The sequence below is a fragment of the Papio anubis genome, chromosome 9 (assembly GCF_008728515.1).
Source record: "Papio anubis isolate 15944 chromosome 9, Panubis1.0, whole genome shotgun sequence".
Taxonomy (NCBI): Eukaryota; Metazoa; Chordata; class Mammalia; order Primates; family Cercopithecidae; genus Papio; species Papio anubis.
This window is the reverse complement of record NC_044984.1, coordinates 98,184,738-98,209,255: the sequence shown is the minus strand read 5'-3', so window position 1 is coordinate 98,209,255 and position 24,518 is coordinate 98,184,738. Positions and strand designations below refer to the sequence as shown.

Sequence of the window (24,518 nt, the reverse complement as noted above, 5' to 3'; positions counted from 1 at the left end):
GGCCTTGAATGGGAACTTCATGGCCAGGTGTGCATAAAATGAGCTTGACTCAGTTGTTACTACTAATGAACTAATGAATACTAGTGCCAGGCACGTGGATTATCTCTAAATTGTTCCAGTAGTCTACGAAGGAGGTTCCACATCCCCATTCTATAGATGGGAAAGGCGAGATTCAGGTTTAAGTGACCTGGCCAAGGTGACGCCTGAATTTAGGGTCTGTCTCAGCTCCTGACCCACTGTCCTGTTTCTTGTGCTCCGCTGACCATTTGGGAACCAATAATCCATTGTCGCTGTTGCTTCCAAGGAGGATTCAGAACCGAAGTTTGTATACTGGTTACTTCTTATTGTGGAGGTGGCACATAGAGATAGGGAGAGATTATTGGGTGAACAAGAACGTTTTATAGAATCAGATTTTCCATTTTTTGGCCAGAAGTCAGTTTAATGAAAAAAGCTAATTAGTAATTTTCAGAGGGGACGTAAAATGACTAGCAATGCAGAATTCTGTGAAATGGTGGCTTATTGTCTTCGTTTCCCTTTGCCAAGAGTTAATTTTGCTTTGGCTTTTGAAGCTGTTGTGTGGTGTAGTGGAAAGAAGACTGGCTTTGGAGACATTGGGAATTTTGCAGGTCTTAAGCGATGAAAGAAATATAGAAGATTATCTAGCCCAGCTTTTGTGCAGGCAAGTTTTTTTTAACTTGTAATTCTTATTGAGATAATTGTATATTTACATGCAGTTTAAGAATTAATACAGGGGCCAGGTGTGAGCTCACGCCTGTAATCCCAGCACTTTGGGAGGCTGAAGCAGGCAGATCTCTTGAGCACAGGACCAACCTGGGCAACAAAGGAAAACACAGTCTCTACAAAAAATGCAAAATTTAGGAAGGCGTGGTGACTCACACCTGTAGTCCCAGCTACTTGGGAGGCTGAGTTGGGGAGGACTGCTTGAGCCTGGAAGATTGAGACTGCAGTGAGTTGAGATTGCAACACTGCACTCCAGCCTGGGTGGCAGAGCCAAACCCTGTGTAAATAATAAACAGAAAAGGACTAATGGAGGGAGATCCAGCATACACTTTATCCAGTTTCTCCCAGTGGTAACATTTTGCAAAACAGTAATACATTATCACAACAGTATATATTGATACAGGCCACAGATCAGAGTGTCCTCATTTTATTTGTACTTGTGTGTGTGCACATGCATGAGAGCACGAATGTATTTCTGTACAGTTTTCTCACATGTAGGTTCATATATCCACCACCAATCAAGGGACTGAACAGTTCATCATAAGGATTCCCTCATTCTGTCTTTATAGCCCCACCCACCTCCCCCCATCATGCTCTCCCTTGTCCGCAATCCCTGGAGCACTATTCTCCATTTCTAAAATGTTGTCATTTAAAAAATGTTATACTGATGGAGTCGTACACAATGTAACCTTTTGGAGTTGTTTTTTTCACCAAGTATAATTTCCTGGAGTTTTATCCAGTGTTATGTGTACTATATCAACAGTACATTCCTTTTTGCTGTTATTTCATGGTGTGGACATAACACAGTTTAACCCTTTGTTTAACCACAGATTAACTACGTTGAACCATTTACCCATAGTTCAAAGGACATTTGGGTTGCTCCCAGTCTTTGGCTATTACAAATAAAGATGTTGTAAACATTTGTGTACAGGTTTTTGTGTGAACATACATTTTCATTTCTCTAAATGCCCGAGAGTACAATTGCTGGGTCAAACAGTAATTGCATGTTTAGTTTTATAAGATACTGCAGGCAAAATTTTTGCCATCCTGATTTACGGATAAGGTTTGTTGCTTGCTGCCTGTGAGAACTGAGAGGTCAAAATAGGCTTGAGTTTCTTCATCTGTAAAATGGGGCTGCAGGTAGCACTAGCATCATTAGGGTTCAGGTGAGGAATGGATGAGTCCATCCATGAAAGGCGTTTAGGACAGTGCCTGGCGCATGAGGCAGCCGAAGCATGGGATGGGGAAGATCACCATGTGATATGGTTTGGCTGTGTCCCCACCAAGATCTCAATTTGAATTGTATCTCCCAGAATTCCCACGTATTGTGGGAAGGACCCAGGGGGAGGTAATTAAATTATGGCGGACAGTCTTTCCTGTGCTATTCTCATGATAGTGCTAAGTCTCATGAGATCTGATGGTTTTATCAGGGGTTTCTGCTTTTACTTCTTCCTCATTTTTCTCTTGCTGCCGCCACGTAAGAAGTGTCTTTCACCTCCTGCCATGATTCTGAGGCCTCCCCAGCCATGTGGAACTGTAAGTGCAAGTAAACCTCTTTTTCTTCCCAGTCCCAGGTGTATGTCTTTATTAGCAGCTTGAAAATGGACTAATACAGTAAATCGGTAGCAGTAGAGTGGGGTGTTGCTGAAAAGACACCTGAAAATGGTGAAGTGACTTTGGAACTGGGTAACAGGCAGAGGTTGGAACAATTTGGAGGACTCAGAAGACAAGAAAATGGGGAAAAGTTTGGAGCCTCCTAGAGACTTGTTGAATGGCTTTGCAAAAATACTGATAGTGATATGAACAATAAGGTCCCGGCTGAGGTCTCAGATGCAGATGAGGAACTTGTTGGGAACTGGAGCAAAGGTAACTTTTGTTATGTTTTAGCAAAGAGATTGGCAGCATTTTGCCCCACCCTGGAGATTTGTGGAACTTTACATTTCTAAGCAGCAAAGCATTCGAGAAGTGACTTGGGTGCTATTAAAGGCATTCAGTTTTAAAGGGGAAACAGAGCATCAAAGCTCTGAAAATTTGCAGCCTGACAATGCAGTAGAAAAGAAAAACCCATTTTTTGAGGGGAACTTCAAGCTACCTGCAGAAATTTGCATAAGTAGCAAAGAGCCTAATGTTGATTCCCAAGACCGTGGGGAAAATGTCTCTAGGCCACGTCAGAGACCTTCATGGCAGTCTCTCCCATTACATGCCTGGAGGCCCAGGAGGGAAAAGTGGTTTAGTGGGCCGGGCCCAGGGTCCCCATGCTGTGTACCCTGTGTCCCAGCTGTTCCAGGTTTGACTGAAAGAGGCCAAGGTAGAGCTTGGGCTGTGGCTTTAGAGGGTGGAAGCCCCAAGCCTTGGCAGCTTCCAGATTGTGTTGAGCCTACGGGTGTACAGAAGTCAAGAATTGAGTTTGGGAACCTCTGTCTAGATTTCAGAAGATGTATGGAAACACCTGGATGCCCAGGCAAAAGTTTGCTGCAGGGATGGGGCCCTCATGTAGAACCTCTGCCAGGGCATTGCGGAAAGGAAATGTGGGGTGGGAGCCCCCACACAGAGTCTCTACTGGGGCACTGCCTAGTGGAGCTGTGAGAAGAGGGCCACTCTCCTCCAGACCCCAGAATAGTAGATCCACCGACGGCTTGCACTGTGCACCTGGAGAAGCCATAGACACTTGATGCCAGTCGGTGAAAGCAGCTGGTAGGGAGTCTGTACCCTGCAAAGCCACAGGGGCAAAGCTGCCCAAGACCATGGGAACCCACCTCTTGCATCAGCGTGACCTGGATGTCACGCTGATACAGGATACATAAACATTCACACGTCCAAAAATCCCAAGTTGAAAAAGGAAAACATTCCAGTTGAGGGACTTTGACAAAGTATATAACCAGTACTTCTCAAAACTGTAGGTCATCAAAAACAGGGAAGAGTCTGAGAAACTGTTTTAGCCTAAAGAATCCGAACAGACATTACAACTAAATGTAGTCCTTGTAGAGACCTGGAGTCAAAGGAGATCATTTTGGAGCTTTTTTTTTTTTTTTTGAGACGGAGTCTCGCTTTGTCTCCCGGGCTGGAGTTGCAGTGGCCGGATCTCAGCTCACTGCAAGCTCCGCCTCCCGGGTTCACGCCATTCTCCTGCCTCAGCCTCCCGAGTAGCTGGGACTACAGGCACCGCCACCTCGCCCGGCTAGTTTTTTGTATTTTTTAGTAGAGACGTGGTTTCACCATGTTCACCAGGATGGTCTCGATCTCCTGACCTCGTGATCCACCCGTCTCGGCCTCCCAAAGTGCTGGGATTACAGGCTTGAGCCACCGCGCCCGGCCCATTTTGGAGCTTTAAAATTTGACTGCCTGGCTGACTTTTGGACATGCATGGGGCCCGTAACCCCTTTGTTTTGGCCAATTTCTCCCATTTGGAATGGCTGTATTTACCCAATACCTGTACTCCCATTGTATCTAGGAAGTAACCAGCTTGCTTTTGATTTTACAGGTTCATAGGCAGAAGGGACTTATCTTGTCTCAGATGAGACTTTGGACTGTGGACTTTTGGGTTAGTGCTGAAATGAGTTAAGACTTTGGGGTACTGTTGAGAAGGCATGATTGGTTTTGAAATGTGAGGACATGAGATTGGAGGGACAAGAGCGGAATGATATGGTTTGATTGTGTCCCCACCAAAATCTCAACTTGAATGGCGTCTCCCAGATTTCCCACGTGTTGTAGGAGGAACCCAGGGGGAGGTAATCGAATCATGGGCGCTGGTCTTTCCCATGCTATTCTCATGATAGTAAATAAGTCTCATGAGATCTGATAGGTTTATCAGGGGTTTCCACTTCTGCTGCTGCTTCATTTTTCTGTTGCTGCCGCTATGTAAGAAGTGTCTTTCACCTCCCGCCATGGTTCTGAGGCCTCCCCAGCCATGTGGAACTGTAAGTCCAATTAAACCTCTTTTTCTTCCCAGTCTCGAGTATGTCTTTATCAGCAGGTAAAAACGGACGAATACACCATGGGACCAGATTTTGGACTTTGGTGTGTGACAGTCCAAGGAGGACTTTGGAGTATGACAGCCATGTTACTTTCCTCTCTGACTTTAGTTTCCTCCATTGCAATATGGAATTAATGTGGAGATTTTTAGTGTGTGCTTGGCACCCAGCAGAATCTCAGTAGATAGCAGCTATTATTAATTATGAAATAATTGTCAGCCTTAGCACATTTGGTAAGAGGTGGAGGTGGGTTATTTAGCTCTAGAGTCTGGGTCTCCTTGTGATTAGGGCAGTGCCATAACTAGCTTTGTGGCCTTGAGCAAGTCACCTAATCCCTCCTGGCTTTGGTTTCTGTCTCTGTAAAATGAGGCCACTGCACTGAATAACATCTAAGTCTTTTTAAGTGTTAGAAGTATTCAAGTGTTAGAGGTACAGGATTCGGCGGACCCTATCTCCTCTTCATGCCCGCAGCACAAATGCATGTGGTCCCTATTACCCCTGAGAATGTGGGGGCATTCATGAGGCTTTTTCTTCTTTGTCTTGTCCAGGACTGCACCATTCCTTCTCTCCTCTTTTTGAAGTCTGTGTGAATTTATGTACCTAGCTTGAGTTCATCCAACAAGCATTTATTAAGCACCCAGCAGTGAGTTTGACGGCTGCTGGTTCACAGTCGGATGAGTCTGATAGGGAGGGTTCAACAGTGGCTGAGTTATTGCCTGTGGAGAGCTGGGGACCAGTGTTGCATTGATGGGGATTCTGGTAAACAGATGAATGACAGTTTACCTCCGGGGAGGCAAGCAACGAGGCCCAGGGGCTCAGGGATGCAGGAAATGTGTCTCTGAGGCTGACCCTTGAGCTGTGTCTTTTAGGAAGGCGCAGTCAGAAGAAATACTGATGAATTCATTTAAAACATATAGATCTCCCCACCGCCAGTTGCAAGAGGATAAAATAATTTTATTTTCTCACTTTCTGTCTGGCCATTTGATCTCTTTCCTTCATCCAAATAATCTGTTCAGGTGTCTTCCCTTTGAAGGGCTCCCAGAGTGAAGCCTGCACAGGGGAAGAATGCTTTTTAAAGCTTTGTTTTACCCTTTCTCTTACATCCTTCTTGTCATTTTAATTAAAAAGTTTTTTTAAAAACTTTATTTTTTAGATCAGCTTTAGATTTACAGAAAAATTACATAGTGTCTATACGCCCTACAGCCATTTCTCTTATTAATCTCTCACATTACTATATTTGTCCCAATTAATGAACCAATACTGATATGTTATTCGTAGTTTACTCAGATTTCCTTAGTATTTACCTACCCTCCTTTTTTTCTTCCAGGATGCCATCCAGGATAGCACACTACATTTAGTTGTCATGTCTGTTTGGCTTCTTTAGGCTATAACAGTTTCTCAGACTTTTCCCTGTTTTTGATGACCTTGACAGTTTTGAGGAGTACTGATTACATACTTTGTAGAAAGTCCCTCACTTGGAATGTTTTCCTTTTTTCCTTTTTTAACTTGGGATTTTTGGACATGTGAATGTTTATACATCCTGTATCAAACTCAACTCAAAAAAAAAAAAAGGCTTCTTTGTATTTTTAGGAAAAGAAATACTGGTTTAAACCTCTAGCAAAAACGTCAGCTGCTGCGGTTTCCCCCTAGAGCAGTGGTTCTCAATGGGAGTTGGAGGGGGCAGTTTTGTCCCTCAAAGGATATTTGGCAATGCCTGGAGACCTTTTTGTCACAACTTGGGGGAAAAGGGGTGCTGCTGGCCTCTAGAGGCCAGGGTTGCTGCTAAACATCCTACAGTGCACAGGCAATATCCCATAACAGAATTATCTGGCCTCAAATGTTGGTAGTGCCAAGGTTGAGAATCCTCATTCTAAAATGATTCTAAGAAATCTTTGTGTGATTATAATTGAAAGGGCTGGATATACTTGTGTGTGTTCTCTTGTCTGTTGTGCTTTTATGTTGCATGTATCTTCTTTGAACTCAAGCTCTGGCCTTCCAGGTGTGCTCGTCAGATACTTGGCCTGTCCTGTTAGGTACAGAATGGAAGCCTTCGTACTCCTCCAAGATGGGTCGCTCCAACCTTATGTTTTGTTAGTCTCACGGATTTTTTTTTTTCATTAGAATTAATCTTGGAGCCTGGTTTATTTAGAACGTTTCACTACTTGGCTGGGGTTATAGACTGTATTAAGTTGTGGAAAGAAGTATGAGGATTAGTTAGAAGCTTTTATAGGGTGTTGAAAGATTTATTCAAAGTTCTGGGTGGAGACCATTTACTAACCAGTCAAAAATTATTTACTGTATTCAGTGAGGACTGTGTCTACATGATGATGTAACTTAGCATGTATAAAATAAGCATAAGACATAAGGATAACAATCATTCTATATAATATATAATATTAAATACAGTAAATAGTAATAGTAAGCATAAATTCCTCAAGGAACTGCATTGGGTTAAAGACACTCTTGAGATAATTTTAAAATTAAACTAATTATTTCTCAGACTGTTTCACAGTCTTTTGAGAGATGTAGTTAAAGAGATGTAGAAAATACACGTTAAAGAAGCTTCTTTGTAGCTGGACTTTTCAGAGCTAGCTTTGGAGCCAGTGAGTCAGAGCCTTTAAAATGAATGAATCTCCAAAATGAGTGACGGGGGGAAGTAGGTTTAGTGCTTCCCAAGTAAATTTGCGGAGGCCCCTTTTGGAGGTGATAACTCTATTTTGAGGCTCTACGGAATATACTTGGGAAGTTATAATACTATGCCTAATAAGAACATATGTTAATAATACTGAAAGATGCTTCCTTATACAACCAGAAATGTGTTTTTTCTATGCAGCAGGGATATAGAGTAATGGAGTCATAGGGCACTCCCAGAATCTGGAGAAAGCTGTTTTGTCTTTATAAAATGACACATTTGCACTATTACATATAATACTTGAGCACACACAAACGATTTTGTGTAGAATTTCAGGGGATTCCAGGGGCATCTTAGTGTCTTCTGATGACCCAGTGCTCATTTAGTTCTGTTACTCTTTAGGAAAGTTTGAAGGATTGAGCTGTTATGCTCAATGATCCTTATGAAGGCAGAGCTCAGCATGGAGACTGTTTTCTAGATTTAAATTTGCTGCTGGGGTCAAGAAGCCTGCCTTTTGGCCTGACTTTTGCTGCTGAGTGTTACGGTTTTCTGTAACTGTCATGGAGGTGGCTGACTGATCTACCAGTTGAAATCTAGAGTTCGTTTTCCCATTTCATTAGGGTATAAATTCTGGGTAGGGTAGAGAGGAAGTGAAAAGGAAATTAAATACTTTTTTTTTTTTTTTTGGCCATCTTTTGAAGGTAAGTCAAATTAAAAAATTCAGTAGTCTTCAAACTGGCACATCGGAATCACCTGGGAAGCTTGTTTAAAAATGGAAATTCTGAGGCTCTAACCCTGGAGATTCTGATTCCTAAAATATGGAGGTAAGGCTCAGGAATCTACATTTTTACAGACTGGGTTTAGAAACCAATCTTTTATTGAACTCTTAAAGACATGTGGAAACAGATATCCCCTAACCTTCAAGAGTTCTTTTGTACTTTGGCTTTCAGAAATCTGGCAGACTAGGTAGTCTAAAAACCTTTTTGTATAGAATACCCACATGCTGAAAAAAATACAAAGGACCTTCTCTTGAAGTTGTAACTGAACTCTGAGAAACTGGAGAAATCTCAAGGACTAACAATGAAGAGGAAGCCGAGGCCAGGTGTGATGGCTCAGGCCTGTCATCCCAGAGCTTTGGGAAGCTGAGGTGGGCATATCACTTGGGGACAGGAGTTTGAGACCAGCCTGGGCAACATGGTGAAACCCTGTCTCTACTAAAAATACAAAAATTGGCTGGGTGAGATGGCATGAGCCTATAATCCCAGCCACTTGGAATGCCGAGGCATGATAATTGGCTTGAACCCACGAGGTGAAGGTTGCAGTGAGCTGAGATCACACCACTGTACTCCAGCCTGAGTAACAGATCGGGATTCTGTCTCCAAAAAAAAAAAAAAAAAAAAAAAAAGAAGAGGAAGCTGAAACCAGAATGATGACCAGCCTTGAAAGTGTGACCGTTCTGGGAACATTTGTTGCCTGCTGGGAGGGAAGACTAGGCATTGGGCACACGCACACGCGCGTGCTCTCTCTCTCTCTGTCTGTCTGTCAGACGGAGACTCTCCTGTAAACCTGGTGGCCATGGAGTGCTTCCTTCCATGCAGGGAGACAATAGAGAAACTTGTCTGTTTTAGTCTTTGCTCTAAGTATGTTTTCTGTGTGTTCGAGGGCAGGTTTTGGAAGTCTCCCATGACCTTGTAATCATAGGGTTGTCCTCACATGGATTTGGGTTTGAATTTATTCTTCTTATATTGTCTGACAATCTGTATGAGTCCATTCTTACATTGCTATGAAGAAATACCCAAGACTGGGTAATTTATAAAGAAAAGTGGTTTAATTGACTCACAGTTCAGCATGGCTGGGGAGGCCTTGGGAAACTTAGAATTGTGGCAGAAGGCACTTCTTCACAGGGCATCAGGAGAGAGAATGAGTGCCAGCAGGGGAAATGCCAGATGCCTATAAAACCATCAGATCTCTTGAGGTTCGCTCATTATCACAAGAACAGCATGGGGGAAGCTGCCTCCATGATTCAGTTACCTCTTCCTGCCCTTGACACATGGGGGTTTTGGGGATTACAATTCAAGGTGAGATTTGGGTGGACACAGAGCCAAACCATATCACAAATCCAACTGAGAAACTGAGTGATAGTGATCTGGAACTCCTGGTAGAAGTCAATGCAAACTCTCTGGATAAATAGACCTTAAGCCCAGGCCTCCCAGGATTCTCAAGATTAGATCTGAGCTTACAATCCAAAATTTAAAAATACACAAATAAGCCACCATAAGGGAGAACCAGCAGAATCAGCAGACAGCACAATTAGTATGAGGAGGACTTAAGATACTAGAATTATTAGGTAAAGAATATATGTGGTGCTACCTAAGAATGTTTGAAACTTTTGGAGAAATAAGATGAAATGGAAAATGTGAGCAGAAAATAAGAAGCTACTAAAATGATCAGGCAGGTTTTAAAAAGAACCAAAGAGAAATTTTAGAAATTAAAGTTTTAATCTTTAAAATTAAAACTTTTGGTGGAATGGTTTTAACTTTCAGATTGGAAAAAGAAGAAAAAAGAATTAATGGTCTGGGCGATAACTCTGAGAACATTATCCAAAGTATAATATAATCAGAGATGGATATTATGAAAGCAGTTGACAGACTGATAGTGTGAGATGTCAAACATATGTCTAATTGGAGTTCCAGCAGGAGACATTGGGAAATGGGGGAGAGAAAATATTCAAAGAAAAAATTGCTGAAAAATTTCCAAAACAAATGAAAGACAGAATCCTCAAACTTAGAATGCAAAGCAAATCCCAAGCAGGATGAATAAGAAGTAATATATACAAAAGACAAAGACAAGACAAGACCATAAAAGTAGCCAAAAAGACCCAAAGGCATAGTAGTTAAGAATATAGACCATGGAGCAAGCATACCTGGGATCAAATCCTAACTTCATCATTTATAAGCCATGTGACCTTGGGCAAATGATGTCTATGTGTCTCAGTTTCCTTATATGTAAAAAGGGGCTAACAATAATACCTGTCTCTGAGGATTGGTAGGTTTAAATGAGTTAATGTACGTAAAGTTTTTTAAATAGTGCCTGTTGCGTAGTATGTGCCTTGTAAATGTCAACCACGATTATTGATGGTATTATTACCACAAAGGACTGGGAGACTGATAGACTTTTGAACAGTGGTAGCAGACCCTTCAAGACAGTAGATCACTTCAAAGTCTGACAGAAAAATGTCAGTTTAGAATTGTATATCTAGTTCAATCATCATTTGAGAAAGAATGTGAAGAAACTTTTTTTTTTTTTAATTAAAAGCTAAGAGCTTTACCATCAAGGAACTCACTAAAGGAACTTCTAAAGGATGTATATGTGTCAGGAAAAAAAAATTTTCCAAAGGTCTTAGATGCAAGTGAAAATGGAGAAAAAAGAAATTGGTAGACATGTGAATAAATCTAAACAAATATTGACAATGTTGAAATCAATCCAAAAGTGGGTAGGAGAGAAGGTAAAAGACACAGAAAAAGCAAGAAATAGTATAGAATGTGATGGGGAAAATAATTCCAAATATATTAATTATCATGATAACCTCAGATTAAAAGATTGTCAGATCAGATACAAGAAACAGTCCAGCTGGATGCTGTTTATAAGAGATATACTCCAAAACAAAGATGTAGAAAGGTTGAGTTTAATAGAATGGGAAAAGATATCTTGGGTAAATGGTAACCAAAGAAAACCAGCAAGTTATTAATATCAGACAAATATTGAAATGATGTTAAAGGGAAATACATACTATTAACTGTAAGAAAGGTTGCAAACCACAGTTCATGGGCCAGTTGTAGCCTGGTGTCTCTTTTTGTGTATTAAGTTTTATTGGAATATAGCCACACCCATTTGTTTCTGGTTCTCCTGGATGTTAGAGGTGAGTAGTTGCAACAGAGACTATGCAGATCCCCAAATATTTAACTGGCCCTTTATAGAAAACATGTTATCTGCTGAACTAGAACTACAGAAATATACCTACATGGGTGACTCTCACAAGAATAATTTTGAGTAAAAAGAAAAAAGCAAGTTGCAGATATCTACCAATTATAAAAGGTTTTTAAAACACATAAAAATACTATCGATTACTTGTAGGGACACACATGTATGTGGTAAAAGTCTGGAGGAATGCAGGAGAGGCCGGTTGTAGTAGCTCACGCTTGTAATCCCAGCACTTTGGAAGGCTGAGGTGGGTGGATCACTTGAGGCCAGGAGTTGAAGACCAGCCTGGCCAGCATGGTGAAACCCCATCTCTACTAAAAATACAAAAATTAGCCGGGCATGGTGGCGCATACCTGTAATCCCAGCTACTCGGGAGGCCAAGGCAGGAAGATCACTTGAACCCAGGTGGCGGGGTGTTGCAGTGAGCTGAGATCATGCCACTACACTCCAGCCTGGACAACAGAGTGAGACTCCGTCTCCAAAAAAAAAAAAAAATATAAAAAAAAAAGCAAGAGAGTGGTAAACACCAAAATCTGGGTAGTGGTTATGTCAGAGGCAGGAGGAGCCTGCAGATGAGGGTGGAAGGGATTTTATATCCCACTTGGATGGTAGGGATGTGGGTGTTCTTTGTATTATCTTTACTTTTCTTTATGTGTTAGAAATAGCAGGATACATTCTTTAAAAGTCTTCCCCATAGTTTAGGTGTATGATGTTGATCCTGTGGCCATACAAGAAAGTAGTAAAAAGTTTTAAGGGAGAAACGTGCCACATCATAATTTTCACATTTTCAGATAGCAAACAAATGCCTAAAATAGGAAAACCTAAGATTCTGGCAAGTGGAGGGGCCTCTGGAGGTCATAGAGTTCAGTCCTCTGCTGGAAGAAGAAATCCCTTTTTCCATAGACTTTATTAGTGGCCATCTGGCATCTGCTTGAGCTTGTGTGATCACAAGGCTGCCCATTTTATTTTGGATGGCTGAGTCACAGAGAGTACTTCTGATTCTCCTTCCATATGATAGTTGCTTAAATATGAAGATGGTGATCATGCATCATCACTGCAACTGGCCTTTGATTTGATCATTTTGGAAGCTCAACTTTGATTTCACTCTAGTTTGTCACTATCCCTTTGAAAGTGAACCATTTGTTCCCGACCTGTGGTCTGACTGGTTTGTGGTGGAGGGAAGCAACCGGCTCTTCCTTGGTGAACAAACACTGTACTTCTGTAACTTTAAGAGTTAATTCATGTTCAGTTTGTGGCCAGCCAAATCCTGACTTTGTCCTTCTTGTATTGACGTGATGTAATTTTAGAGAAGGAAAACAAAAGCTTTAAAAAAATCTTCTTTGCAAATAAGTACTTAGAAGACAATGATAGAATTCTATTATTTTTTAAAAGTCAAATACTACATGTTATAGCTAGGAGAGTGCAGAGAGAAAGAGAGTCTAGCTGATGGATCAAACTGGGTTTTATAGGAAATTTTTATACTTTAAAGGATTCGTCCTTGGTTTGAGTAACTCTTTTTCATTTTACTAGGGCTTTGAGGAAATGTTTCATGCCAAGTGAATTGATAAGATACTGTTTTATAAACCTGAATATAATTTTAATTTGTGTTTAGAGATGCAACTCTCTGCGTAGATTGTAATATTTTGTTCTCATTTGAGCAGAAAAATCGACTTGAGAAGCACTACTAGTGAATATTAATCCTTAGCTAGGTAGCAGACCTTTCAAACATTTTGCCCTCAGTATTCTTTTATACACTTTAAATTACTGAAGATCCTAGTTTCTGTTTATACATTAGTCTCAAGTAGACTTTTGAAGAATGTATTCTGCTATTATATTGACAGTGATTGTATTGGAAATTAAAACCCAGAGAATTGTAAGATATGTATTTATTGATTCATTTAATTAATTTATTTTTTGAGACTCTGTCTCCCAGGCTGAAGTGCAATGGTGCAATCACGGCTCACTGCAACCTCCATCTCCTGGGTTCAAGCAATTCTCCTGCCTCAGCTTCCCGAGTAGCTGGGATTACAGGTGTGTGCCACTACACCCAGCTAATTTTTTGTATTTTTAGTAGAGACAGAGTTTCACCATGTTGGCCAGGCTGGTCTGGAACTCCTGACCTCAGGTGATCCACCTGTCTTGGCCTCCCAAAGTGCTGGGATTACAGGTGTGAGTCACTGTGCCCAGGCATATGTATTTATTGATTCATTAAAAATACCAGTCTGTTACCTGTTAACATAAATGGCATGCTTTTTATGAAAAATGACTGTTTTCCAAAATAAAAGAAATTTAGAAGAATATCATGGTTTTATATTTGTGCAAAGTTCTGTGATGTCTGGATTAATAGATTCTCAAATCTGATTCTGTCTATTGCAGTATCCTCTGGCAAAAGAGGTGAGAGTGAAAAAGGCAGATTGTCTCTGTATTTAATTTTCATTGCTTCTGTAACAAATTACCACAAATTAGTGATTGACAACAGTACAATATATTGTCTTCATAGTTCTGGAAGTTAAAAGTCTGAAATAGATCTCACTGGGGTAGAATCAAGCTGTTGCAGTACTGCATTTCTTTCTGGAGGTTCTGGGGGAGACAGTTTTCTTAAGCTTTTCAGTTTCTAGAGGCTCCCCACATTGTTTGTAGCTCCTTGCATTTTCAAAGCCAGCAATGGCTTTCTGAGTCTTTCTCAAATCACATCTCTCTCACACTGAATCTTCTGCCCTCCTTTTCCACACTTAAGGACCCTTGTGATTCCATTGGGTCCACCTGGATAATCCAGGCTAATAACTTTATTTGAAAGTCAGCTGATACCAATCTTAATCCATCTGCAACCTTAATTCTCCCTTGCCATGTAAGGTAACATATTCACAGGTTCTAGGGATTAGGACATGGACATCATTGGAGAGCCATTATTCTGTCTGCCACATCTTAACTATATTATGAGAATAGTTTTGACCTCAAAGATTCCCTGGAGAGGAGGTCGGGGAGATTTCCCAGATTATGATGGTAACTACTGATCTAGGAAAAATTATCTGTTGAATGAATGAATAGAAAAAAGAAGGGACTGACAGTTATGAAGCACCTACTTTCAGCCAAGCACTGTGCCAAACATTTGACCTGCATTGTAATGTTTAATGGCTGTGTGACTTTGGGCCAAGTACTTTACTTCTTAGCCTTATTTTTTACCCCATCTGCATATGAGGGATTGTGGTATCCACTTCATTGAGTTCTTGGGACATTAATTGAGGTGATGAATGAGAAGTGCCTGGTGCACAGCATGTGGATGGCATTTATATAGGCACTTATATTTTTTTCTACTTCCTGCATACTCTAATGAAACATTTTTGAGATTGCCTATTTTTTGATCGTTTGACTTGGCTCTCTTCTTTTCGACAGGGTCTTGCTCTGTTACCCAGGTTACAGTGCAGTGGCACAGTCAAGCTCACTGCAGCCTTGAATGCCTGGTCTCAAGGGATCCTTCCATCTCAGCCTCCCGATTAGCTACCTGTGCCTGGCTAATTTAAAATTTTTTTGTAGAGACAGAGTTTTGATTTGCTCCACAGGCTGGTCTTGAACTCCTGGCTTCAAGCCATCCTTCTGCCTTGGCCTCCCAAAGTGTTGGGATTGTAAGTGTGAGCCACTGTCCTGTGCACAGTTTTCTTTTTCTAAGGACTTTTTCCCTTGAAGCTGAATGTACTTTTCTTTTTGATCAGTTCTGTTGATTTTTTAAAGATTTTATTTTTAAAGATTAGGTTGTCATTAAACCATTACTGTATTTAATTTTATTTCAAATGTAGTTGTGTGTAGTTTTATTTTTGTAACTTTGGGAAGTGTGATGGATTTCTGTGGAGTAGTCAGAATTACAGATATTACTTACAGGGTAATAAGGGGTATAATTTTAACTTTTGGTGGGAGTAGTGTAAATGTCATGTGCATTATTAATTAGTCGGATGAGTAATTCTATTTGTCATGGATTACTTCTCCTTGGAGACAATGCAAAATATGTAAACGAATGGAAAAATGAGTGTTTCTTCTTAGATTATCAGACACAATAAAAGTGACTCTTGAATTGCCTCTTCCCAGGGGGTATGCCCAGCCCCATGCCAGGTTCCTCTGTCTTGCATCAGTGTGATGTTTGGTGGTCTTCCCCATTGCCTGTGATATTGTTCTGTATTTATAATCCCCTGTGCGGTGTCTGGCACATTGTAGGTATGGTAAATGCTTATTGAAACGGATTTCCTATGGGTCTAGTAAATGGGAAAACCAGTTTACAAGGATACCACATGTTGTATGATCTCATTGATGTAAAATTCTAGCAAATGCGAAGGAATCTGACCAAAAGAAAATGAGTAGTGGCCTGGGGATGGTTAGGGGTGGAGGGAGGGTGGGCTAGAATTTAAGGGAATGTGAGGAAAGGTTACGGGGTGTTAGATGCTCATTGCCTTGATTGTGATGATGGCATCACAGATGTCTCTGCAGTATGTGTCAAACCCCGTCAAACTGTATACTTTATGTGCAGTTTATTATATTGCATCTCAATAAAAATATAAAGTGAAAATACAGAAATAAGAGAAGGACTCTAGTTTAGCCTGGCTTGAGTCCGGTACCCACCTCAGGAGTGGCCCAGCATGTTCTGTCAGGTGTTGTGCCCTGGACCAGCAGCTGTGACTGGAGGGGCAGGTCCCAGAAGAAACTGGGGAAGAGTCACTTCTTATATAAGGATTGGAGCATACTGGGCAGGTAATCCTATCAGTGTTCACTTTCACTGTGGAAAGGATACCTTGGGCGTTTTGTTTTGTCTCGACATATGCCATTGGACTATTGCAGAGGTAAAAATGACTTAAAACCGAGTGGTTATTAGAGATACTGGAGAAAACAGTTTCTGGCTAAAAATTTACATCTCTTTAAGGCCTAGCAGTTACACACTCCTAAGAATTGTCATCTCAACCTTGGCCTTCAAAGTCACGTTTCTATTCAACTGTTTCCTTTATTGTAATGAATTATTAGCAGAAAGGATATTAAGTGGACACAACTATATCAAATAACATTTGTTGGCACTAAGTGTAACATACCAAAACATAAAAAATTGTGAAATTGCATTATGATCAACTTGTTCCCTAGCATATCAGAAGAGATTCACATTTTTCAACCATTAATAGCAGAACTGTGCCTAGCCTGGCTGGACAGAAGGAAGCTGGAACTTGGTGAAAGTTGCTAAGAGATAAATCACCTGAATTAGGGTGTCTTTTTCTTGTAGTTTTTATAGTTACAGATGTGAAGTTTAAAAGTTTAAAACAGGACCTGAGTTCACCTGTAATGAGATAATGGAAAAGGTAAATACTGCCTCAATGTAGACGCAAAAAATTGCCTATGCGTATTTTCACATTTCCAATTCATAGGTATACTTTTAAAAGAAATTTTGAAACCTTGATGTTTTCAGTCTACATGTGAACTTTTAAAGGAGAATTTGAAGCCATGTTAAATAAATATGAGATCTTAAAGTATTTGGAATATCTGTGAGTATTTTTGAAGTATGTGAATATTATGAAATATAAACAGAAGTTGAGATTTGGTCCAATTAGGGAAAAACAAATAAACACCCAAAAAACAAAAAAAATATGCTTTTTCTTGATTTAGGAACATAGAAATAGATATTTAAAATGTGACCTTGAGCTGTTAATTTCATCTTCATTTTCCTCTGTGAAATGGGTGTAATTGTGTCTCGCATTAAGTGAGGTTGTGTACATTGCTTCATATAATGCCTGGTATATAAGAAATGCACATAATTATTATTCACTGGATTAACTTTTTGGTTGACTGAGCACTGGGGAGAGTTACAGAAAGCTTCTTGGTACATGGAGGGTGGCGGAGAATGGAGACTTTTTCTGTTTTTGTGTGTTTTTTTTTTGTAGCTTCTAAAATTCTCCAGGAAAATTTTCTCCTCTTCCATTTCTTCTTCAGGGACTTTTGATCTGTATATTCTTTTTTTTCTAGAAAAACAGCTTGAAATCTAGGACATATACCGAAAAGAAAAATCATAACTAACTAAAGAAAAATGCCATCTTAGTGTCTCTGGGATTGTGATTTGCTTTATCAATACAATTGAACTTTTAAGGATTTTCAAGTGTGTCTCACCTTTTCTGATTATATTCTTGTTAACACACTTGGGTTTCTGAGTACAAATATCTGAGATGTACATTTGGGCCTCCTGATGGAGCATGTTTTCCCCCAGTTTTTGCTTTATTAATATCAATGTAACAAAATCTTTGCATATAGATCTTTACCTATATCTCTATTTCCTTAGCATAGATTCCTAGAAAGGATTACTGGGTCAAAGGGTATGAATATTTTTAACAGACTCTTGATATGTATTGCCAAGCTGTTTTCTAGAAAGCTTGTTCTGATTTATACTCTTAAACAGCTAGGAGTCAAGCTGACCAGGTCCTGGCACAAGGTTCCGTTATTACAGACAAATCAAGAATAGAGCACCCCCAAAACAGCACACACAGATAGCACTACCACTAGCAGCAGGAACACTGCTGCAACCTGACAAGAGGAAAATGACTTCTTACTTTATTTCTTAGCCAAATAACGCATGCTTACTATAGAAAACCATGTAAATGAAATAAAGACAGTAGAGACATTTGTAATTCCACCTGTTGAGACACCTACTGTTAACTGTGTTTACTTGTTTTAATTTGCTTTTTTTTGGTAATTCGAGTGGTTGAACGTTTAGTTTACCAACTATTTCCTTTTGTATGGATTTTTAAAATATTAAGAATACTAGACCATTGCTGTTTGTCTTTTCAATTTTTTGGTCTAATATACTCAACTCTTTTCCCAAATTGTTGTTTTGATATTGTTAGATGCACAGGTGTTAAAAAATCTTATGTTGCAAATCTGTCAGTAGTTTTCTTTGTGATTTATTCTGTTGCTTTTTTTTTTTTTTTTTACATTTGGAAAGTTATGTTTTATTCAGAGATGAAATAAATGGTGATCTATATATTCTTGTTTTTAATGTTAAAAAATTTTAAACTCTGGCTCACATGGTGTTTCCTTTTCTACCTTTTTAATGTTTGAAATTTTTAAACTCTGACTCACATGGTGTTTGTTTTACAGCATAATTTGAAGGAAAGTCTTACTTGACATTCTTTTCACATAGCTGTTTGGTGTTTATGCATACACATTAGACAAAGACAGAATATTCCAGGCAGATGTAACTCTGGTCAGTATTCAACCACAGCATATGTTGGAGAACACAGAGCAGTGGATGACCCATCTTGTTGAAAGTAGGGCATGGGAAGGAGAATTTAATATTGGAGAAATGGATTAAAGTATACATTGGGAATGCTTTTGATACCAGATTAAAAAGTTAAAATTTATTGTCAGAAGTTTGAATGGCTGAATTTTCTTAAAACAAACCTTTAGTAGAATTCGTTCGGATGTAAGCAATAGAAAACTTAACTCTTTCCCGTTGGCATCTTTTCTAGGTTCCTAGCAGTGGCCCTTTACATCTCCAAATTTACGTTCTCTTAAATCTACCTTTGGAAGAAAAGAATGCCTCCTCCCTCAAATTCCCTTACAAATCCAGCAATTGACTCGATTGGACTTATTGGTTCACTTTGGCTGTAGAGAAAGTATGATGATTGGCTAGAGGGGATCCTATGTCTGCCTCAAACTAGTCAGCATTGGTAAGAGAATTCAGGTACTCTATTAGGCCAGGCCTGGGTTACATGCCCTCCTTCTGGAGTCAGGAATGGAACCCCATGAGACCATACAGTCTGAATGTTGGGGAAGAGAGATTTCCCAACAAAATCATGGTGTTGAAGGTTTATCAGTCAGGATAGGCTAGTTTATGCTGCAGCAACAAACAACACCAAAATCCCAGTGGTTTATTACAGACAGCTGTAACAAAGCCTATTTCTCACTCATGCAGAGTCTACTGGGGGACCCCCACAACTCTGCAGGGCAGGGTAGTCAACTCCATGTGTTGGCTTAGCCTTCCATCCTCCTCCTAATCTTGTAGTGTTTGTATCATATCTCCATGATAGGCATGGTAGGGGAAGGGAGTGTGCACTGCTCTAGAAGTGACACATGTCTCTTATGCCTGTGATCTGTTGTGACCACAGCTGGCCAGAGTCAGGGGTGAGGCATGGAGGGAGGATTGTGATCCTCCCCACGTACCTGGAAAGTGGAGCCAACTGGATGGGAGTAAGTATGAGATGGCACAGCTGCACTGAAGGGGCCCAGACACCCAGTGCCCACAGCCATCGCTTACCATAGGCAGCCTTTGGGACCTCGGTTTTTCAGGTCCATCCTTTGCACCCTCCTGTCTTTATCTGACTGGTTCCTGGGATAATGATGAGAGCAAGTAATGTATTTGGTAAACTTTTAGAGCTCTCCAGTGCTGTGTGCCTAAGGTGCATCATATTTTTTAAAACATTAAGAATAATCATTGACATCAATCAGGCCATGAATTTCTGCTCGGTGTTGTCTCCACACACTACTTGACAGCTTTGCCAAGCTCTAGGCCTGTACTAAGGGAGAGACATTTAGCATTTATGAGCATTAAAGAAGACAAAGTACTTGGCAAAATTGTACCTTCCAAGCTCACATCTTTACACAGCTTAAAAATGTTTCCTTGAATAAGTGGAAAGTATCTGACTTCTGTACCAGAATGAGGTTCTGCCTTCTTTCATATTCTCTCTCTCTCAATAGTAATGATAAAATTTAGACAAGAATTTTCTGTGGTGGCCTTAAAAAAGCAAAACAAAATGGAGCAGCCACTGTGGAAAACAGTAGGGCAGTTCCTAAAACAATGAAAAACAGGATTGCCATATGAGTCAGGAATTCCACTTCTAGGTGTTCACCCAAAAAGACTGAAAACGAGGATTTGGACAGATATTTGTGTGTTCATAGCAGCATTATTCATAACAGCTGGAAGGTGGAAGCAACCCGACGGCCTGGGGATTGATAAATGGATAAACAAAAGGCGGTTTATATCTACAATGGACTGTGCAGCCTTCAAAAGGAGAGACTGACATATGCTACACCGTGGATGAACCTTGAGGTCATTATGCAAAAAGACAGACTGTGTGACTCCACTTCTATGAGGTTCCTAGAATAGTCAGATTCATAGAGACAGGAAGTGGAGCAGTAGTTGCTGGGAAAGCTGGGGTGAATGGGGAATTGTTTAATGGGTACAGAGTTTCAGTTTTGCAAGAAGAAAAGAATTCCAGAGCTGGATGGTGGCAATGGTTGCACAAGGTGAATGTACTTAATGCCACTGAATTGCACTCTTAGAAATGGCTAACATGGTAAACTTTATGTAATGTATATTTTGCCACAATAAAAAACACAAAAAGCCAGAACCAAAACAGAAAGCTTACCAGTTTTTCCTATAGGTTGTTCACCACATTTCCCAGTGTTCTGTGGGATAAGCAGACGAAAAGCTGGAAGCTGCTGAAAACTGGAAGTGCCAGGGGCCTCCCAGCTTGCCACACTGTGTGCTGGAGGGTGCACAGCTCCCAGCTCAGAGTGGCTTGCATTGGAACTGAGTTTTGCTCAAGCTCTGGCCACAGCAACAGAACTGTCTCTCCATTTGTTTGTACTGATTGTATAGCCTTGCTGTCATCATCCATTATGTACAAAGGAATTCACTTTCTAAATTGGTGCCCACTCTGGTTTCTCCTTTGAGAAAGTACGTAAGTGACTAGTCAAGAGGTATTCGGTTTATACTTCAGAGTCTAAAGTTTAGCCAGACTATTTCTCTTTTGTGAGTGGTTGGCATTCTTTTCTTTTGCTTTGTAATTATTCATGTTTGTTCTTAACTTTTCTTCCTAAAGTTTGCACAGGGTGCCAAGATCCCTTTGAGATGCTGCTCCTCGTGTTCGAGGATGACACCTTAAACATCCAGGCTTTCAGGTGATGGTGTCATGTGATGTACGTGTCTCAGGCTTTCACTCCCGCAGGGGAATTCCCATGCAGCTTTTGGATGATTTTCTATCATAGTAGTCTTTCCTTGAGGGCTTCGCGTAGTCTTCTCAGGTAGCAGGAAGGGAGGGAGACTCTCTTGCCAGCACCATTTCTAAATATAAACTTCTAATTAAGCAGGCTGTTCGAACCTCCCTCGGAAAGGTCATTTGTGAAAGTGGAGCTTTTGGTCACTCTGTAAGCGATCCCACTTCACTTGCATCATATGGACGATGCCATGCGGTCATATTCAGAAAATATCATCAGCAATGGCCCATTGATTTATGTAAGGCCAGAAGATCTTCGGTATTAGATATCAAAGAGCTTGGGTCTGCCAGCTTCTCCTCTTCCCTAGGACCAGTTCTTGTGAACTTCCTGCCTCTAAGTTTCTTAAATGTCTATAACAGATATGTCTTATTGGCAAAAGAAAAATGAAAGCCCTGGTTCTTGTGGCCGGGTGCGGTGGCTCACGCCCGTAACTCCAACACTTTGGGAGGTGGAGGCAGGCAGATCACCTGAGGTCAGGAGTTTGAGACTAGCCTGGCCAACATGGTGAAAACCCTGTGTCTACTAAAAATACAAAAATTAGCCGGGCATGGTGATGTACACCTGTAATCTCAGCTACTTGGGAGGCAGAGGCAGGAGAATTCCTTGAACTTGGGAGGTGGAGGTTGCAGTGAACCGACATTGTACCACTGTACTCCAGCCTGGGTGACAGAGTGAGACTTCATCTTAAAAAAAAAAAAAAAAAAAAAGCCATGGTTGTTGTCTCATTGATTTTGATGAAAGAAAAACGAATGAAGAAATGGAATTGTTAGTGAATTGACTGTTCGGGTTTTCAATAGGCTCAGTCACATCTAGATTGTCAGTGTGAGTGAAATTAATTTATTGATTTCTATATGTGCCTTCACAGTGACCTGGAAATTCTGTGTAGAGATATAAAGGCTTGGTTTTAATAAACTAGGTGCAATGTGGGAACTTAATTGGGAGCCATGAATAGGGTTAGGGGATGAACCCCATGAAATTTTCTGCAAAATCTGCACGTGCATGGAGAGGATTCCATGGCTTCTGTTAGGTTTTGAAAGGGATTCAGATCTCAAAGCTGTTAAGGAGCCTTGTGAAATGCTCAGAATACCTCACTGTGGCTGGGTTGGTCCCTGACTGGGGCCTCAGTGCCCTGATTAGAGCTGTTACTATGCAAGCGGAATGCTTCTTGAACGTTTCAGGTGGCTCTTGAGAGTGAATGTGGATACTACGTGCCATTCATAGTCAGAAAGAAGTGAGCAGAAAGGAAAGGGAAAGCCCAGAAATGATGGATTGACTTTATTTTATTTTAGGAAAAAATGCACCTGAAAGGGAGTTAAGAACATAGATTCTGGAGCCAAACTTCCCAGGTTCAAATCCCAACCCTGCCATGTGGTGCTGGTGTATCCTTAGCAAATAAAGTAATTTCCATGCGTCTCTAGTGTCTTTGTTTGTGAAATGGGGATAAAGTAGTATTTGCTTCCTAAGGTTGTGGGAAGGATTAAATGAGAGAATGTAAAGTCTTCTTGATACCATGTAGTAAATGGTAAGTGCTTAATAAATATTAGCTGTTATAATAGAGTTGGGTGGTTGTCCTTAGTAATGTGAGAAGTAGTAAAATATGGACAGTTCAGGTTTTATGTACATGTACCTATCTGCAAAAAATCACCTGCCTTCAGCATTTGTCTTCCTGTGAGCTATTTCAAGAAAATTTTGGTGCATAAACATCATAAAAGGTGAAAAAAACACTGTCATATATAATTTTGGCAAAATAGGATAGTCCGTGTTTTTGTCATAAAATATTGGATGATTGTGTTCATCCTGTTAAATGGTTAACCAGATGAGAATATCACATTTTTTTTTTTTTTGTCTTTTGAAATTTATTGCTCAGTCTTTGATCCTGAATTTCATCTAGGATATGGTCATGGAGGCCTCATCATCTGAGACGTCACCCTTATGGTTGGTTTTACTGTCATCACTAGGCCGTAGAGAACTGCTGTCTCTCTCTGCATTCACCTCCTGGCACATCTGATAACTGCGAGATGTCTTCTCCTGTCAGCTTTGTTTTTGCTGTTACGGATGGAAAATGAAAAACTGATTTCTCAACAGTGTTCCATGAAAGCAAAAAAAAAAAAGACTGCAAAGATGGTGTTTTCAGACTTCTTTTATACCTTCTTGAAAGTGATGCAGTTCTTTGCGCAATGCCATGAGAACTGAAGGATGATGTCATAGTGATGACTTATTTCACTATTGCACTATCTTAAGTGATTTCTTATTCTCCTGCTTTCTTATTTTAGTCTTTTAAAAAATCATAGGTGGCGGCCGGGCACAGAGGCTCAAGTCTGTAATCCCAGCACTTTGGGAGGCCGAGATGGGCGGATCACGAGGTCAAGAGATCCAGACCATCCTAGCTAGCACGGTGAAACCCCGTCTCTACTAAAAAAATACAAAAAACTAGCTGGGCGTGGTGGCGGGTGCTTGTAGTCCCAGCTACTTGGAGGCTGAGGCAGGAGAATGGCGTAAACCCGGGAGGCGGAGCTTGCAGTGAGCTGAGATCCGGCCACTGCACTCCAGCCTGGGCGACAGAGCGAGACTCCATCTCAAAAAAAAAAAAAAAATCATAGGTGGCAATAATTGAGAGATAATGATGAAATAATTCTAATAGTAAAGTATTTCAGCATATTGGAAAAATAAGATCACCAACATCCCCTATTGCATCTTTGATTTTTTAAAAGGGTCCAGTGGACTCATGGAAATTGTAAGGTAAAATGAATTTTTGAAAGGCTTCCAAGAAAAAAATAGAAATCATGAAGTAGCAATCCTTACAAATAGTTAGAACTGCTCAAAAAAGAAACCCAAACCTAACATCCAGTGGACCCTGATGGTAGAAGGTAGTCACACGTCTACAAACCCATCTGAAGGAAATCATCTGAAAGGCGAAGATTAACACATGAAGATGCTCATTGCAATGTTATTTTTATTAAATAGGAAAAAACTTAAATGTGTAACTTAGAGTATGGGCTGAACATCCCTGATCTGAAAATCTAAAATCCACAGTGCTCCAAATCTCAAATTTTTGCATGCTGACATGATGCTCCAAGGAAACACTCATTGGAGCATTTTGAATTTCAGACTTTTGGATTAGGGAGCCACGATCGGTAGGTATAATGCAAACATTCCAAAATACAAAAAAATCCGAT

At 40.4% G+C, this 24,518-nt stretch overlaps 1 protein-coding gene across 4 annotated transcripts in view; it reads left to right on the top strand.

Annotated features, from left to right (window-relative positions):
- NT5DC3 (5'-nucleotidase domain containing 3) overlaps positions 1-24,518 on the top strand; it is a 70,847-nt gene that overhangs the window by 898 nt on the left and 45,431 nt on the right. The gene's annotated exons all lie outside the window — the stretch shown is intronic.